This window comes from Falco biarmicus, chromosome 1, assembly GCF_023638135.1.
Source record: "Falco biarmicus isolate bFalBia1 chromosome 1, bFalBia1.pri, whole genome shotgun sequence".
Lineage (NCBI taxonomy): Eukaryota > Metazoa > Chordata > Aves > Falconiformes > Falconidae > Falco > Falco biarmicus.
This window is the reverse complement of record NC_079288.1, coordinates 23,931,332-23,950,483: the sequence shown is the minus strand read 5'-3', so window position 1 is coordinate 23,950,483 and position 19,152 is coordinate 23,931,332. Positions and strand designations below refer to the sequence as shown.

At 42.4% G+C, this 19,152-nt stretch overlaps 1 long non-coding RNA gene across 1 annotated transcript in view; it reads right to left on the bottom strand.

Moving 5' to 3' along the window:
* The window catches only part of LOC130147436 (uncharacterized), a 317,093-nt gene that overhangs the window by 297,782 nt on the left and 159 nt on the right, over positions 1-19,152 (bottom strand). Inside the window, exon 2 of the long non-coding RNA XR_008821244.1 lies at positions 17,318-17,465. This is a non-coding gene — a long non-coding RNA (uncharacterized LOC130147436). The remainder of the gene's footprint in view (positions 1-17,317; positions 17,466-19,152) is intronic.

The window sequence follows — 19,152 nt, the reverse complement described above, 5'->3', positions numbered from 1 at the left end:
CAAAGATAGGTATTACTCACTTTAGAGAAGAGATTATGTTTCTCTTAGTCCCTGTAACATCACCTCAACATTTAATAATGCATCAAGAAAATCAACAGAGAATGGACCAAACCAAACCTACAGGCCTGAAGTCTTCCTCGCAATTTTGAGCTTACCACCACCACCCTGAGGACTACCTTCCACAGAAATCAGAGACAGTCACGCTACATCCTCAAACTTGTCAAATTTCACCTGAAAATCAGGTACATTGTTTTTGCCATCCCATCACTATGATTATCTGACTCAGTAACACAAACCAAAGCACTTGCTTCGCATCTTCATCCAACCCACAGCTTTGGCGATTCGAGCCTTGACTTCAGATTTCAGTAGCAGCCAATGCCCAACTCCCTGAAGCTGCTCAAGTGTTCAGTTACACCCACAGCCAAAACCGTACAGCTTAACCGTGTCTAGCTGTGGCTGCCCAAGGATGCTCTAGTGCTAACTTCAGCTTAAAGAGTCGTTATTATCACAGATCTCTTCCTCAAGTAATCTTTTATTCTTCTGTTCAAACAAGATAAAGAGATTAAGGGTCTAAGTCTCTCTTTAGATGGCATGATTTTCAAATCTTTTCTGTAACCCTTTCCCAAATCCTTTCCAATTTGTCAACATCCTTTCTGAAGTTCACACATGAAAATTGGACACGCATTTCTAATAGTCAAGTAAAAACACTCTGAAGCTAATTACAGCAGTTCTATTTAGCAGTTTTCCATTTTACAGCAGTGCTCTCACCACTCGTTGCCTTTGGGCTGCACACACTCTGTTGGTCTACGCTTCATTTGAACTGGGCTTTCTTTGGTGGGAAGAAACAAAATGTAAATGCTTGCTTTCTTTCAAACACCGTTTAAATTGTGCTTGTAGTAGATCCTACACAATTCCATGACACCGGTTCCAAAATGAAGCATACTTAAGATTTTTGTACTGGGGGCAGGAGGAACACGGGGAGACACCAACACTAAAAAATAAAATAAATAAATCTTCCTTATTTCAGAGAAGAAATGAATGCCATGTGGCCCATTACAACCCAGACCACAGATGGCAGAGCTTTGCAACTGGCAAAACTCTCCATGAACTCTGTGCTCAGGAGCAGAGGATGCTGCCTATGTTGAAGGGGAATCTTGGCTGTGATGACTTTGAAGACATCAGGTTACAAAATGGAAAATCCATTCCCAATAGGCAGTACCGTTCCAGTTGGCCATCACAGTGCACAACTTCCAGGGATTACTGGCAACTTTTGTAGGCAACTGTGCAGCTCTGAAACATCTGGCCGTACTTCACAGGGCGATCACATACATCCCAGGCCCCGCTTCATAGTTCTGTAAGAACAGCACTGGTTCCTGACAAATACTGCTGAGTCTCCAGGGCTGCATGATACTGTCCCAAATCAGAAATGCCACAGCAATCGAATCACAAGAGGCGTTTGTGCCAGGAACCACATAGTTCTTTTTCTCTCCCACAAAGTACAGTTTCTAGATGTCTTCCATGAGAATGCCCCCTGCACTGTCACTGCCAGAAACAACCAGACTCACTGTGACTAAACACAACTCAGGCCAGTCTTGCAGGCTGTATTTTCATGAGCTTGAAATGCTTTAATTGCATTAAATACTTAACTCCACTTACTATGATGTTAAAAGAGCTGCCAAACCCACAATGCAAAGCTTGCAGAAGGAGAGAAAGCACGAGCAGAGATTAAAACCAAGCAATAACTTTGAAGAGACGTAGCAATCGATGACAGCAGGAGATTCCAGGTACTCATTGTAAGTCAAGCATTAATGAAATAATAAAAATATCTACATTCTCCCCTGACTTAGACATAGTCATTTTCATACTCTCCCACTGAAGACAGTAAAACAACTTTAAAAGAAATGAAAAAAACCCAACAACTTTCCTACATCTACATGAGTGCAACAGTGAAAAACAATGAAAGCAGCCTGGCATTTTTATAAGACAGTTCAAATAAAAATTAATGGCACATGTAATAATAATTCCAAGCGTATTTTGTTTCCATTTATATCCAACTAAGAGACAATTTTTGGTGCATTTGATTTTATAGCTCTGTGTATATGCAGCAAAGTAACAATTCTGCACATGGGAAAATAAATAAGTGGCTATATGACTGGTTGACAGCAAGATTTGTAGAGCTAATTAGTTCAATGAATAGGAAAGGCACTCAAAACTAACAGCTCATCAAATAGTTCTTCATACAAGAGATATCTGTCACCCTGCCTAGGCTGAATAAATATTTTTACTGTCTTCCAGAGATCAATGCCAACAGAAGCAAATAAAAGCAACAAAACAAACCAGAAATAATAATAATAAAAAAAACCCAACAAAATCCCAGCACAAAAACCTGTACGGTGACCCAGGCTGCCCTCGCCAACGGCAGCTCAGTGGGATAAGAGGCTGCTGGAAATGCCAAGGCCAAACCCGGTGAGGGGCAGCCCCAGCTACCCACCACCCCAGTTCTGTAATAAACATGAACGCTGCTCTCAGTTCCAGCCTGGGGCTGGAGGTCGTTCAGAGGGCGTTCAGTGTGGGTCACCCCACACTGGTATTAAAGCCCTGAACAAAATGAACACAACAACGGGTAGGAAACGAGACTTAGCTCAGCCCCTCTGCTCTTGGTCTGTGTCCTGAGGACTCAAACCATGGCACAGCCTGCTGGATCTGCTCTAACTGCGGATGTCTTTGTAGGAGGCTCTGGGTGCATCTCAGCATCCAGACATGCATAGAACTACAAAAGCTGCCACCGTGCAGCTTGCTTATCCACCCACAAGCGTGCAGCTGCGACTGCAGGACACAGTACAATCTGGTGCAATTCAAGCCCCACTTCCAGCCGGCCACAACTGCTGGCAGCCCGGGGGGGCTGGTGGAGCCGAGCAGCAAGCACCTCAGCACCAGGAACCCAGGGACACCCGCAGAGCACCCCAGGCACCGGTCTGCAAGACCTGTTTCAAGGCTCAGGGTCTTGAAGCAAAGTGTAGCACTGAACAGATTTCGACCGGCGATGAATTACCTGTATTTTTCAGTGCTGCTCCTACTGCTGTTAGACAGCTGAGAGGAGGTGGTTCCTTAAAGGGGTTAGAAAAACTTACCTTAAAAATCTGCACTCCTACAACCTCGGCAGCTGCCACTGAAATCAAACTGCAAATACACAATGCAAAAAACTCCTGAAATTGCTCCCGGGCTCACTGAACCTGCTGTGCTGTTCCAGCAGTGGGGGGAGGGCAGCAGTGGGAGGGCTGCCCCCCGTGTGCCACCCCCAGTCAGCCCCCAGTAGCTCCAATTCGTACACCCCAATCTATGTCAGATCCCACCGGAGGGGAAAAAGGCAGTATTTACCTCTCTGTTTGCAGATGTTCTCAGGCACCACCACGTACCTCGGCCTCAGCACTCATTGCTGTTACGGAGGCAGGAGGCTCTGCCTCAAACCCCCCGAGGCAGCTGCCACGCACCCTGCAACGCGGCCATAGGGCATAGCCCGTCACACAGGGCACGAACCGCACGGAGCCCTGTTGAGCATTCAGCCCTTCCTTACGTGGGTCCCTGTTACTGACCTATTGTGTTGAAAATTATGATTAATTAGGAAGACAGAACACACCGCCAAAGCACACTCAGCCTCGGCAAAATGGCAACACCTTTTGTAGACATTTTTCAACTGAGAGTTTTCCGTGAGAGTTAGCTACAAAGTGTTGTTTCATCAAACAGAAACAGGTTTAAGCAAGTGCTTTTGTGTCAGGGGACCCAATGGGGCAATGTACTGCAGATTAAGGAAACAATCATGTTTTGAATTAATAACAGATTAAATGATAAAAATCAACAGTGTTCTAGGAAGGATGCTGATAACACTGTACTTCACCAGGGTTTTTAAAACCCACATATATCACCTGATTCAATCCCCTTCTCTAGAAAATTAGATTCTCAGGGACAGTTTTATTCCCTCGGAAGAATTTGTATGAAACACATAATTATGAGAGACAAACCAGGTTACAAGAAACCATTCTGCCCAGAACAGTTAGTTACAGCTAGCAAAATAAACAAAAAGTACTTGTCTATCTGTATCTCATACTTCTTGATGCAGAAAATAGCACACCAAGTTAATAACAAATACAAAAAAAAAAAAAAAAAGAGGAAAAATAAAGCAGCAATGAGCATGCACCGAAGGCAGCTTGCTGAAGCCAAAAGCAAGGACCCTACATCTGTCCTCCTCCCATCAGCAAGTGCTGAGCCATACAGAGGAGGAAAAATACACAGTTTGGAAGCAGCTGATGGGACTGAATCACTCACACAAACACCAAGAGACAAGCTCCCTCAAAAAGGACCGTGACAGCTACTTTACATCTGGTCATAAATGAGCCTGCCCCATCTCTAGCAGCTCCTGCCAGCTAGGATCAGCAGAACTGTCCCTGTTACAGAGAAATGTTATAATGTTAAATAGCCCAAAGTTATTCATGGCTTATACATTTGTATTATTGACATTCAAGTAAACCACAAGCTCCTCTGGCAAGCAATACTGCTAATTGATTTGAAATTGTGATATACCTATTATTCAATCAACCCAGTTTTGCAAACTAAATTGATATCTGAAACCATTCCAAGAGATATAATGAAATTGTAGCAGCTACATATTTAAAAGAGGAGAAAAAGTAAACAATCTGTTTGCTTAAGTATAGTAATACAAAATATATCCTTGCCATCTCTTTTGATTTTGCCACTTACTACTTTGAAGAACTACACAGAAGAAAAATGCTCAGGCTTTCATCGTACTCCCCAAATCTTAGTCCTCTCTTTTACAGCAAAGCATTACAATTCTATCCATCTTTTTATGCCTATAATCCAGAGTTTCAAGCACACCCTTGGATATAAAGAGCATCTGAGACACACACATTGGCCTTGTCTTCCAAGCATTTAAAATGATGACACCCATTTCAGTATTCCAATTCTTCTAAAACTGAGGCACAGTAGCGAATGAAAGGAGAACTCAGGAAACTCACATCTGAACATTCATGTGTGACTTCATGTTTTTAGCACCACTTTGCCAAATCTTCCCAAGCTTCTTCAATAACAAAGCAGTGCAACAGGCACGTTTCCACCAAGCTATTGAGCCCGACTCTTAAAATGGTACAAAAAAAGGTGAATCATAGTTTCTATTTCACTTTCCTAGTGCTGACACTGCCCCCACTGAGTCCAATAACTTTTCTCAGGTTGACTAAGACAGGTGGCCAGCGTGAAGAAAGCCCACATTCACAAACTAATATCATTCATGACAAATTGTTTCTACCATGCTCACCACCTCATATTGAATTCTTCTTGTGTGTGAAAAGGTAGGCCATGGCCAGCGCTGCAACTGTAATTAAGGTTCACTGAGTTGCTATTTCCATTATCAAGCCCAATTTCCAAGATTTAATAAGTCAGCAGTTCCAATTGCACCAGGCTGAAATCTGACATTCAAGTTATCAGCAGAGACACAGTTTGTGCTTTATCTGTTTATCAACAGCACAATTTAAATCCACTCGGCTGTTGCTGAATCAGAGATCTAAAACATGTGGCCTGCATCTTCCTCTTTATTTGTTTAGGACTTATCCTCCGAACACCAAATTTCCCTCTGGCGAAAGCAAGCACTGGTGCATTTCAGTGAAGGCATTAGAAATGCCTCCTGTCCAACAAACTTGGGGCTTATTCCCATTGCTCCCTGTTACTCCCATTGCTCCCTGTTTATTCACACAGTCTCCAAGGAACAGAACAAATTGTTTACTTAGTTTTGACGCAAGCATGCCAAAATTAAGCAAGCTGTTAATTCAGGGTGCATGGTGTTCATGACCTGATTGCATTAAGAGCCTACAACAGGCTGATAAGACATGTAGGACTTCCCAGGGAGCTCACGGGGTACGCTGACTGGGAAGGTCCCTGTGCACCCCTTATGCCAGCTCAGGGCTGGGTCCCAGAGCGAGAGGCAGCATCAGCCGCCTCGGTCACCTCCTCTCCCCCCACACCAAGGACTTAGCTCACTTGCCAAGCCAGCATCAGCTCGGCCCTGCTGCCCTGGCACCAGAGAGGGGCACGGAGCTGCGCCACAGACACATGCCTACACTGCAAACCTTTGAGCTGGTACAACCTGATGGAACTCACTCCAGGTAGGTGGGGAAACTGGGTACCGCTCTCCTCGAAATTAATAATCCCCCTGCAAACTCTGCAGTCTCCTCTGGGGTGCAAAGGCTAAGTTTGCATCTAGTCTTCCAGGGAACAGCATACTTACAACAAACACAGCCAGCTTTTTAGTGCTTTTCCCCATAATCTCTGAGTTAGGACACAATTACATTCTGAGTAAGAAAAAGCCTAACTTCTAAGTTTGGCATGTTACATGCATAAAATCAGGTAAAATTGCTAAACATAATACATACACATGCAAAAATGGAAAAGACATCTGCAAGTAGATAACACTTGGTATTCCAGGTAGCAATCTCTTCTTTGGACACAAAATATGGCAGTATCCCACAGCAGAAAGGTTATCACACATGTCAGAGTCAAACTATAAATGAGGAGCTAGCCAGTCTGATTTACCATGCTTGGTTTTAGCTTCAAAGTCTGTTCTTGGTACAGAGAGGGAATTAATTTCATGCTGCAGTACAAGTAACTGAAATGAAACACCAAGGGAAATATCTCCTAATTTCTGTCACCAAAACTATTCATATAGAATATAGAGAAAAAATAAAGGAAAACCTAATGTATTTTTTTGCATCATAAAGCAACACTCAATTTTATTTCCCAGGAACTGGAATTTTCAAAGCTGTGTATGTAGGTCAGGTATGCAAGCCCCACAGAAATGCAACAGCTTCACTAGGTTATTTCTGAAACACTTAGTCTGAAAGAACACAGATATGGAAAAATTCTTAGATAGTTAAAGTCAACACAGGCCTTTCCACAAGGGATGAAACACCAGCTGAGAGCTGACAGCTTTCATCTTTTCAGGTGTCAGAGTTTTGGCCTCTACAAAAAGGTGAAGTACAGAATCCCCCTGCACAAAAGAGAAAATGAATTCATTTCTCAGTCACGATAATGAAACCTGTAACCCTGAAAATGCTCCTTTCTCTGCTAGTCCAAACATTCAACGACTCCATCTTGTCTCAATGGCATCTTGGTGGCAGAAGAGGCAGGCACTCACAATGCAGTCCATGTCTAGCCCCAGAAGCGAGTGGGCTTGGGATATCTTGATAAAACATCCAGGTGTTGCTTTATACAGTTTTGTGTACATTGCTTTATAGAAAAAGGGCAACTGCCATGTAACTGCAACTGAACCTTTCTGCACTGGAGCAGCTGGGTGTAAATCAGGAGTAAAGCTACGCCTGTGTAAATGAGTGATGTTGTAAAAGGCAGCAGCGTGTGTCTTGTACAGGAGTGAAATGGAGGCAAGTCTGATGTACACATTTAAGAAAGGCAACTGCAGCAATTACTCTGCATTTCTGTCAGGAAGTCAGCATAAAAAGTATACAACGCCACATGCCAACAGAGATGTTGCTTAGATCCTGTTTCACGTGTGGCAGTGGAAGAAAGAAAAAAATGGATCACAACACTGCACCCTGTATCTTTCTACAGCTTGCTTACAGAGGTAAAATTCACTATTTGGGAGTAAGTTCCTTTGCCTAATGCTATTTTGGTTTTAAGATTATTTCAGTCTGGAGTAACTCCCCTGAACTGTTGCAGCTGAAAGTATCCACAAGGGATTAAAGAAAGACTTCTGCAATATGAAGAAGAGTGAAAGATGATTAGCAAAACATTTCAAGAAGAAAAAAGTCCAGCCTTAGTAATAACAATCTTAATATGGTAACAACAGTAACACTGCTGGTATAAGCAGCATGTAAGTCTGTCATCTACTTATAATGTGACTTTCAATCTTCAATTTTTCTTCCATACTAGTGAGAATCCAGGGCATCTTCTCTCAAGCCAATCTAATTGTAACAGTAAAAAAGAAAATGAAATACTCAAATTTTGGGATTTTGTTCTCCTGCCTGCATTATGACACCTTCTTTTGTTTTAGTTGTGATTGTGAAAGCTAACAATGATGAAGCACATCAGAACCGAGAAGATGAGCACATATAACTTGCTAAACTATCTTCAATGTGTTATGTAATGTTCAATATTGATTTTGATTCAACTAGACTTCTATTAGAGTTATCTGTTCTAGCCAGCTGCCAAATATACCTGCTCAGTAATGTGTCCAAATTCATTAACAGTTTTGTTTTAATAATATTTCATTTTAAAGTTTAATTTTATCCACACATTAGCTTCATATTACTTATGCAAATAAAAGCTTTATGGCTATATTAGCAATAATTCATTATCATTCCCTACTGGCTTAGTGAAGGAATTTGTAACTTTGGAGTACATCCAGAGCTTTTAATTGAAGATACTAAGGGAAGCCTACATTTAGTTATAATCATTTGCATATACAAATTAAATATGATTAGCATAAGTCTCTCAGACTCTTTCCAGGCTCAAAGATAGATTGTCTAGGATTGGCTTTTTCCTTGAGTCCCGTCTGAAGGATAATGTATTAAGGTGGAATCCAATCCTGGGGAAAGGAGGCTGTGGCTGTTGAAGCTGGGACCTGAGACAAGAACGATCTGTTTATTGGAAGTTACTTCCCGCACTGCTCCACCTTCACTGTTAGGGCAGAGGTAACGCTCGTCCCTTCCTGTCTACTCATCTCCTGAACAGAGGGTGAGAGGAAAGCGGTGGCTCTGCCCAGCGCGATTTCCCCGCCGGGGACCCAGCCCAGGTAACAAGCAGTAGCAGGGAAGGAAGAAAATATCCAGGCTGTCTGTTCAGGTTGCAAAACCAGGTATGTTTTAGTTGCTGGGACAGAGGGGGTATGTTTTGGTGCAACTTTACTCTTTTCTGTTGCTTTACATCTTCACACCTAGCCCCAGGCAGGGAACATATAATGACTAAATATATAAAATACTGCAAATATATGGAATTGATCACAGTTAATTACCTTTTAGGTATTGCCACAGAAGTCCTACAGGGCTGGTTCTTCTAAGTTCCAGTGTTTCTATCTCCACTTCAAAGGTGAACGACTGGACCCTAAATTACTGGACCTCAAAGACTTGTTAGGAAAATCTTATTGAGGATACTCCTTTCTTTGTGCTCTAAACGAGCTCTTGTTGGATTAAGAACTGACTCATGTTTACTTTATTATGTCCCAAGTCACATAAGGACTGTGGGTATCTTCCCCATCTCCTACAGAAGATGTTTTAATTAGCCAATTATATTAATAAAAAGCAATCTAATTTCTAGGCCAAACAATAGCACGGCACAGATATTAAAATCAAATTAGCAAGACATACCAGTGTTTTCCTTTAGCATGCAAAAACGACCTCCTGCACAGATAATTAGCATTATGTCTGTGTGGTGATCTGTAGCAATGAAAAAACACAAACAGTGGTGAGTAATGAACACGATAACAGGTATAGGAATTTCCCTCTACTGTCTCTCTCCAGCTTTTGCCCTTTTAATTTCATTTATTAGTAAGCGTCGTGTGTCCTTTAAATATATGTTTTAGAAAACAAACAGCAGTATTTGCAAACAAGTAGCAATGCTGCTTCCAGGAGGCAAGAGCTACACGGGATTCCAGGAGTTTCAGTTCCTGGCTCCCCACAGGCTTCCCGTGTGACACCGGCGAGGCCACACGGTTTCTCTGCACCTCTGTTGCATGAGGACAAACATTTTCCCACCTCGTTCCTCCCTCCATTTCAAGCAAGTGTTGAGACAGAAGGTGCCTCGATGTGTACTGGTGTACAAGCCAGAGCAGTTAACCCCCAGGCACCTGCAGCTTAGTATGGTGAGGCACAACTGTAATGAGTTTTCTGAGAAAAAAACGCCAGCAACATAACCTTTACCTGTGGTGGGAGAAAGGAAGCTCTCCTCAGAAAACAGGCATTACAAGAAAGAAGGGGAAGAGAGGGAACAGATCTTAGAGCCTCAACTCCATACAGACTTTTCCTTTACTCACAACTACGAGTTTAAGCCGAAGCAGATAACTAAAATGCTTGATCCAGGCTGATGGGTGCTTTTGATTGCCAACTAGTGAAAGCTGAAAGGAATCTTTGAACTTGTGTCTAGAATCCACCTTCTGCAATGGAAACAGACTCCAAACTTGTTTATTTGTGAACTAAAAACCAGACATTTACAAAACAACTAGCTGCTTTGAAAATGCGTGTTTCCACCATCCCCTCAAAAGACAACAGAAGCTTGTTCTTCCCTGCCCTACAGAGCCACCTCCGCAGCATCGTGCTCCCGGGCAGCGGCTGTGCAGCAAAGCCAGCCCCTCTGAAAAGCAACGTGGATTTGTCTGAACAAGACATTTATCCTTCAAAGGCCAGGGCAGCAGCATGCCTCTCTTGGAAAAGCTAACAGATCAATTCTGCTTAACCCCTGAACTCTGAATCCTTATTACAACCTTTCACGGGTTCTGAGGTGGAAAACCACCCCTAAACAACACAGTAACAAAGTCTGCCATACAGTAAAAGGAAGAAGTGGAAGAAGGATGTTAATGTAAGAGCTGTAAGGGGCTACTGCCTGCAGAGCCCCTCGCCCTGCAGTGCGCCCTGCTGCACCAGCCTCAGCCCCAAAGGGAGGTTGGGCTCGGACTGGTCATTGCTCCCCCAACAGCATGGGACAGCCCAGAAACACCCAGGATCGGCACTGACACCCTTCTAATCTGCTCTAATACAGAATGTGATTAATCTCCCTACAAAACACATCTTAAAGATGCAGTACATCCACATATCTGAACCCAAGTTTAATCCGCTATACACTGGTGTAAGAGAGCGATTAGAGGACTGCAGGGATAATTTCTGCTTCCCTGGCTGTTGCTGTATCACGTAATTCTGGCTGTATATACCACACTGCTGAACAGAAATTCAGAGGGGATTTACAATCAAGAAGAAAGGCAAACAAAATACAAAGTATTTCAGCACTGTTCTGATGTAACTGCTGTCAACACTGCTTAGTTACTCTGCTGAAGTTAACAGAATTATACATATTTTATTTTGTCTGAAGGAGCATGAGGTCCCTTTATGATGCTTTGATCCAGAATTCCTTCCCCTTACCTCACCCAGTGTACTGCATACCTGCTGCCCTAAAAGAAACAATAGGATCATGCACTGGATTAAACCACATGTTCCACCAGCTAAACAAGAGTTGATAAAAAACTGAATTCTCTACAGGCTTTCTGGTAAAACTGCACACAGGAGTATCTATATATTTTTTGGAACTACTGACATTCAAACCTAGACCCCAGGGCTTGCTCCACTTGCTCCTGCTGAACAGTCTGTATCAATATTTTCTTAACTGGCTGTGTCCAAGGAGGGACTAACATTAGCCTCTTACGAAGACCATGGCAGTTTTCGTATTTATTAGATAGCACTTAGGTATATAATTTCTTTTGTCATTTGCTACCTACAGCAAATAAAATATTCTGAAATTACAGTTCAGTAATTCTGTAGAATTTCATGCAAGGGGCCTGCTTGCCACCTTCCCTTCAACCACGACACAATTTCTACAACCACCCCCCCAGAATCCTCCCTCATTCCACAAGGTGACCCTGCATTTTGCTGTATTTTTATTCTTGTCATCTCTGCCCCTCTGACTCAAAAGGGAGTCACAGATATCTAGGCTGGGCTTAATAATCACCTAAACTAATGCTTACACACAGGAAATGCTGACAGAGCACACGGGAGGTAACGACTCCTCATTGCGTTAGCGTCCTGTTGCTGGTGTGACGGAGCACCTTTCGGCACAGCACAGATGGGCATTTCCGACACTTTGATACATGCAGATTGCCTGGCCCAGCAGCTGGAAAGCATTTGCTCAGCAATCCTCACACACATGCCCACACAAAGGCTTTGACCACCAGCGTAACTTCATTGCAGATACGTGCAGCACCTCTAGCCCTCTGTGCGAGGGGTCAGCTCAGCATAGCCACCGCTTTCCCCACAACCAGCAACAGAGGGACACGGGCAGCAGTGCCGAGCTCTGGGGATGAGCTTCCCAACAGTCCTTAAAGTGGGGACTCCAGAGGTGACCTGAGCACCACGCTGATGCTGCACTTGGCAGCATGTTGGCAGCAGGCGGCACTTTCCTGTCACCGTGGGGTAACGAGCCTGGGTGATGACCACAGTGAAGGCTGCAGCACGGGTTGCAGAAGTATGTCCACGGCACTGGGAAATGACTTGAGTCCTTGCAGCTCAGGTTTGTCTTTAGCAATCACACTTTTCACTGCAGCGTGACCAGGCCTTAACAGTGGTGAAGAGGGAAGGGAAAAATCAGTCGGGTCATCTTGGGCTTCTGCACCACAGTATGGGACTGGGATGGGCTTACAGAGACAGAGCGTACTGAGAGCACGCTGCGCAGGATCCAGTTGTGGATGCTCCGTAATCTAAGTTTTGGTGCCACGATTTTGGAATGAACTTCCCTCCCCCAGTGTTTAGCTGCAAAGTGTTTGAGTAAAGAATGCTAAATTACATGCAAGTCACATTAAGAACAATCAGTCTCATGTAATAGGGAATCTAATAGTTCATAAATGAGATGCAAATTCGTTTTTACGGGTGCACTATAATAAGCCAATTATTTCAGAGCTCTTCAATTATGCACTTTCAAAAAGCCAAATTGCTTAAAAAAATTTTTTTTAAGAAGCTTTAGGTTTTTCCATAGCTTACAAGGAAAAGAAAATATATCTGCCTTGCAAGCAACAACAACAAAAAAAAACCACCACCAAAACGCAACCCCAAAAAACATCATGCCAAGTTGCAAGCAGGCACAACACACAAACATAAAAGAATAAGCCAGCTGGCAAACCCCAGACATCGCAGACATGCAGACAACAGACCTCTGTGTCCCCACCAATTACAGACACCCGGGAACCTACAGCACACTGGGCTAAGCACGACAATGTCCTAGATTATCATCGGGAATTCTCAAGAGCAGCCCTGGTTTACCCTGCTCGCAGGCAGTGACGGCATTGCAGCTTGATGGCAATGTCTTACTGCCATCCAAACGGCCCTTTGTCACTTTCAGCACTCAGATCCTGGAAAGATATTTTTTTCCTTCGGAAAAAGAATCAACACTGAGATGTTCTTCCTGAACCCCCTGCACTGTTGTTCTTTGAAGAAACTGGGGACAGGAGAACGTATGTGTCAGTTTGGTTAAAAAAACCCAACTAATTGGAAAGATTACGCAAAGGGAGAACCATCGTCAGCTGTGCATTCTGTAAAAAAAGTGAAATAATGCAAGAATGTAACCAGGTTCTCTCTGACCTGTATGGTAACACAAAATGCAACCCACAGCAATTCAGCCCTAAGTTTGACTTAATATTTTTTCAAAGTTAAAGCCCCATTTGGAGAAATTTGACAAAACAAAAGCAAACCACTGCCTTCCAATTGGTGGCACAATTTCACTGAAATCTTCGTTTCTTCAGTTTTATTGCTGATGATTACTGAAGAGGGAAACAAAAGCATAACCAGTTCTGAACCAGAGATTGCATGAAGGAGCAAACCTCTCTTCATGATTTTATGCCTTTTTAAGGCTTCTGCTGCACTGATTGCTATATGCAGTGTTGTTCTCCACGGCACCTCACTACTGAACCTTGGCAGCTGGTGAGACATGGCTTCCTTTTGGTCTGTGATTTTCAACGGGGACAAAAGACTTAGAATATTATATGCACAACTCCTATCTCTAATACAACCCTTTTTAATTCACAGAGCCACAAAACACTTTACAGGTGTGGATCACAAACTGAACAACAATCAGAGTTGTTCAGGTCTTGGCCACACAACAATAATGAACTCAGTGTTAACATGATCGTAATGCGCAGTGCTGACCTCCATTTCTGCTACTCACCATCCTTCTTTATGCTGCTATTATTACTCATATTGTGGCCTCAAGAACAAGGAATTTTGATAAACTGTTAATACAGAACTCGGGCACTGTCCCAGTGAGGCTATAAAGTGCTGGACTCCTGCCCGATCTTTCTTGTTACCATTTAACCTTTTTCCATACAACAAATGCACATACATTAACTGAGGAAAGGACCTCCCTTTCTGTATAATGAATAAGTTGCATTTTTCAGCCTTTGCTTGCAAAGTGTTTGGACCAAATAAAATGTGCACGCAGAAGTAAAAGCGCTATGAGAAATGGTAATTGCAGTGTAATGTAACCTGTACCACTCCCCAAAGGCTGCCACCACCGCTGCACAGGCTACGAGGCCAGCGGGCACTCAGGTACCCTCAGCGCTTGTTTATCCGTCCCGGGCTGCCGAGGTGACTTGTAGCAAGCGCGATGCTGCTATCCACTGGCCCAAGTCACACTGTCCCTCAGAAACGCCTTCTCCTGCACCACAGGCATTCAGAGCATCCGGAGCAGCCTCTCTCAAGGGTGCCACAACAGGAAAGCAAGAAATATATCCAGAAAAGTTAAGCTGGGACTCATATACAGAGGCCATATCCTAGACTGAACCAATTCTTATTCCTGGAAAATTTACACAAGCTTTCAGGCACATAAGCTCTTCTTTTCAGACCTGAAACAGAAGCAGCAAACTTGAAATCTGTTCTGTGCAATTGCTCTCCGGTTGTCTTTGTTTTTCAGAATTCAAGTAGGCTTACATGTCTTCAGCATATCAGCCAGGCGAGCAAAAGATACAGACTCTATCTGGATATCTTGTCTTAGTGCAACTTGACCACCAAAACTGTTAGATGGGGTTTTCTACCACCACAGAGATCTGTTTGAAGTCCTACAGAGTTACAGGATGGTGAAAGGCAGGAAAACTGACTTCTCCCCCCTCCTCTCCATGCCCATTGTAAGCCTTGATCAGGTTTGGTACCAGGCCTAGCGGAGCAAGGCTTGGTCTGACATCTCTGCCAAATCTTCCTGGACAGAACATCCTGACAGACCAAGTCACTGAGTAGCAGCAAAAGAGGCAATAAAGATAAATTATAACACAGCCTTCAATACTGTTGAAATTTTCTATAATTAATATATAACTGACATCCAGATTTAGAATTAGTTGTTTAGCTTTGAAAATTCTTTTGACTAAGGCTTAGAACAATGAACATCAGAGTTTGAACACATGCCTATCCAAATCCACACGTACTGTTTAAAATTGGAAAATTATCCTCATTTTAACAAAAACTGTACTCAAAAACCAGAAATACAAAAAAATGTTGTGAAGCATCTAACATCTGGATCAGGACTTTTGTGACTAGAAACTGCAAAAGACTCAGAGGTACCTTTTGAGAAGGATATCACTTAGCAAAGCTGTCTTGAAAGCAGCCAGCTGACCTTCTGGGACAGAATAATTTTAATAGTATTCTGGCCTTGTAATGCTGTAAACTATATTGTGAATACATATATCAGTCTTCAGTAAGAAGCTTAATAATAAATTAGTTATTTTTTTTCCTTTAGCGAAAAGGCAGTGCAAGCCATAGCTTTATTTACAAAAGGTTAAGCATTCCTTTAATTGGATTGCTGGCATTTAAGTGTGCAGCAGAATATCCTTCAGCAGTGTCCCTTTTATTTGTGACTGGAGAAGTGCCTAGAGAAATGCCAAGGGAAGATTTCATTTTAATAAAAAAGAGAAGCTTAGGATCCCTTTGGAGGCTTATGTTACATCTCAAAACTACCATGAACTAATGAATTTAATCTAAAAGGTCCCCAACCACAGGACTGAAGAGAAATTGCAATGCGGGCGTAGCTTGACCAAGCTGGCTTGCTTTGGATGTTTGCAGTTGTATCTTTGTAACTCTACATTATGTTATGCATACAAACACAAACCTCTGAAGCTTTTAGTCATTTAAAAGATATTTTAAAATGAGAAATATGGTTGCCCTACAGCATCCTACAGACACTTCAAAGAAGCATTTGTGTCAGAGACTTGCACGTAAATAGAGCAAAAGAAAAATCCACAGCCCCTCCTCCTCCAAGTCACTGCTTTGGAAAAAAATCACATGCCAAAAATTGTACTGCCTGGAAGAAAAATAGCCCCTTGTTGGCTCATATGGGGGTCAAGCCAAGGACCCAATTCTGCATGGGGCTGGAAGCTGAGTGCACTCAGCACTGCTAGGCTGAGTTATTTTCTCACAGTTATTATATGCACGGTATGGAAGTCTCCAGGGAGAGTGGCTAATGTACGCTTTGCCTCCCTAGAAAGTAGGGTGGGAATTTACGAGGAAAGAAAATAGGGTCTATAAATTACACAAGGGACCTTTAAATAGAGGTATAGGTTTCATTACTGGAGCATGTTACTGGATGGGCAAAATTAAAAACAACTTCTAGAAAGTGGATTGCATTTAACTTTCCATTTGGGGGAAAAGAAAAAGAGAAACCATTTCAAACACAGCCTCAATTAACCAGGCAAGCTAAAGTATGAGGGCAAGTTTGCATTGTCAGTAACCAACATCTAAGTTACCATCCACCAGGTACCTCTACTTTAACATTACATTTTTCTTTCTAAAATGTGATAATTAGAACATTGCCTTAATGCTACGATGAATTTCAGAGCCAAAATTTACTTACTAACACTTTAGAGAGTATGAGTCTCTCATGCCTGGTGCAGTGGTTGACCTCTTAATATGCTGCAGCTGAAGAGACCTAAGAGAGAAGAGGCACCACTGGGGAAGAACGTGAGCAAGGACAATCCTGCCCCAGACTTTCCTAGCTCTGCCAGGATGAAGCGCAGCAGCCAGCCTTCCCCACCTATAGACCATCCCAGAATCCTGCACTCCTGAAACCCCTTACCCCATCAGGCCCACCTTGCCAGGTGGCAGAAACAAAGTTTTCTCTCCAGAAACAAAGGTTTGCCCCTTACTATACCTACAGTCTTAAAGTATTTCAACATAAAGAACAGCAGTAGTTCCAGGCATGCCAGCTCCTTTCTCTCCAGATACCAAAGCTTCCAGCCAGCATCAAACAACCTAGGAGAAACTTTCCTATCCTACAGATTTCCAGTCTTGCTCTACTGTTTAAATTCACAGCTCCCGTGCTTAGCTGACGCCCCCACTTAATGAAAAAGTGAGTATTATGCCTTTGTCATGGTACAAAAAAGATGGAGAAATAACTGTGAGTAATCTAACAATCCAGAAACCAGAAGGCACATCAAAAGAATCCACAATTACATTAAAGCCATTGTTCATTATTTTCAAGTCACTAATGGAGTTTTTAAAAATTTGCAGTTTGCAGCCCTGAACTTTATGATTCTAGCATTGTACTTGAAGAGAGGAAGTCTCACCAGCCCGAAAAATCAAGATGCAGGTTTCTTTCCACCACCTTCACATAGATCTGGTGGCACTCAGACTTTCTTGGAGTGGAATAATGCAAATTTGAACAGAACACATTCATGTGTCTATTCCATCACACTGACACTTTGAAAAGATATCCTGAGAAAGGAAAAAAAATATTTCAATTTTTTTAAAATAGCATTTCACTCCAAAATGCTTATTGTTTTTAATCATGGATACAATATTTAAAACTACTTGAGGCAAAAATAAAATGTCTCATTTAAGGTTAGGCAAAGCATTCATTCAGCCTCAAAAACAATTTTTTCCCCTTAATTATTTTGTTTTCTCAGTCCTTCTAAACCAACGCTTCTGGTTTGATCTGGAATGAAAACAAATCTTTAGCAAGACACTTATTCATGCAGGGTCTATCCTCCTGTCCGGCTGTAATTCCATGTCCAGCTCACGCAAGTGGCAGCTTCCTTCTTGGGGGACAAAGTCAGTGAGGAAAAAAAGCCTGGCAATATCAGCTTTGGTTTCTTTTATTCTGTAGCCACATCTTTGTTCTTTGAGTCATGATTATTTGACTCTAGTCACCACATTCTGTACTGGATTTTGCATTTAATGAGGTTGCAGGCTGCTGCTTTCCACTATTATCCTTAATCAAGTTTTATTGATTACTGGGACGCAGCATCAATAGAGAGAACATTACAAACAAATGGAAAAGCTGCCCAGAAGCTACTGGTATGCTTTTTGTGCTCTAGAAAAAAACCCACCCAATGTTAAAAAATAATGTCATTGCCTCTCCCATTCAATCCCGTGTGCTCCTTGCTGTGCACTCCCTGCAAGATATTCCAATGATCCTGCGCTATGATGTAACCCTGTAATCCTGACACTCCCTTGCTGAAAACCTGCTTGATGTGGGGAGACCGAACACACATGTATGCAGATGCTGAGCAAAGAGCTAGAGGCAGGAGGATCACTCATTCTCAATTTGATGTTGGCAGGTAAAAAACATGTTATTTTATACAGCCTCTCTCCCACTCACACCAATGTGCAGAAGGCTGAAGAAAAGGCTGGTGAAACACAAGGGTTATTTATCTTGCAGTTATCTATAAGCAACTCAATCATCTAAGAGTTAATGGCATAGAAATCACCTGGCCAGGTACTATCGTGGGTAACATGCTTGCGGAAAGGTAACTCATCAGAAAAAGTGACCAGTTATTCTCATTATGGAGGATTAAATGAAAATGTATTTAGTATTCTACTTTAAAATCCATGGGTAAAATCAGATACATTATAAATCCTTCATGAATGGCAGCGTACGTATTATCAAGGTAATGATAGAACAAAAAATAAGATAATTGAAGAATTTAAGATCACAATATAGTCGTGCCTGAGGGACTGAGCTAATTAAAAAAAAACCCTCTGCTATTTCTTAAACATTCATTATTATTTAGAATGGATGTTTGAATGAAAGCAGGGTAACAGCAGTGACCCATACTGACACGTGCATTTCCATGAACAGTGTTGTGAAAGGAAATGAGTTTGTTTGCAAGCCAGGATCCCATTAAACGCTGCAACCTGTTTAGATACAGGTTCTATCTCAGATTATCACACCATTCTTCAAACTCTTCCCATTCTTTTGTAGGTAAAAATTGCAATTTCCCAAGACAGTTCGAAGTAACCAAAGAGTTACTGCTACTCTGCCTCTACCACTTTCAACTCTTCTCTTTATTACTAAGGATTACTTTTGCCATGGGATGTTCTGTGCCTTTTAAAAACATTTTTCAAAGAAAGCACGGTTGAACTCTTGATTTCTTGATCATAAGATTCCCTACTGTATTGC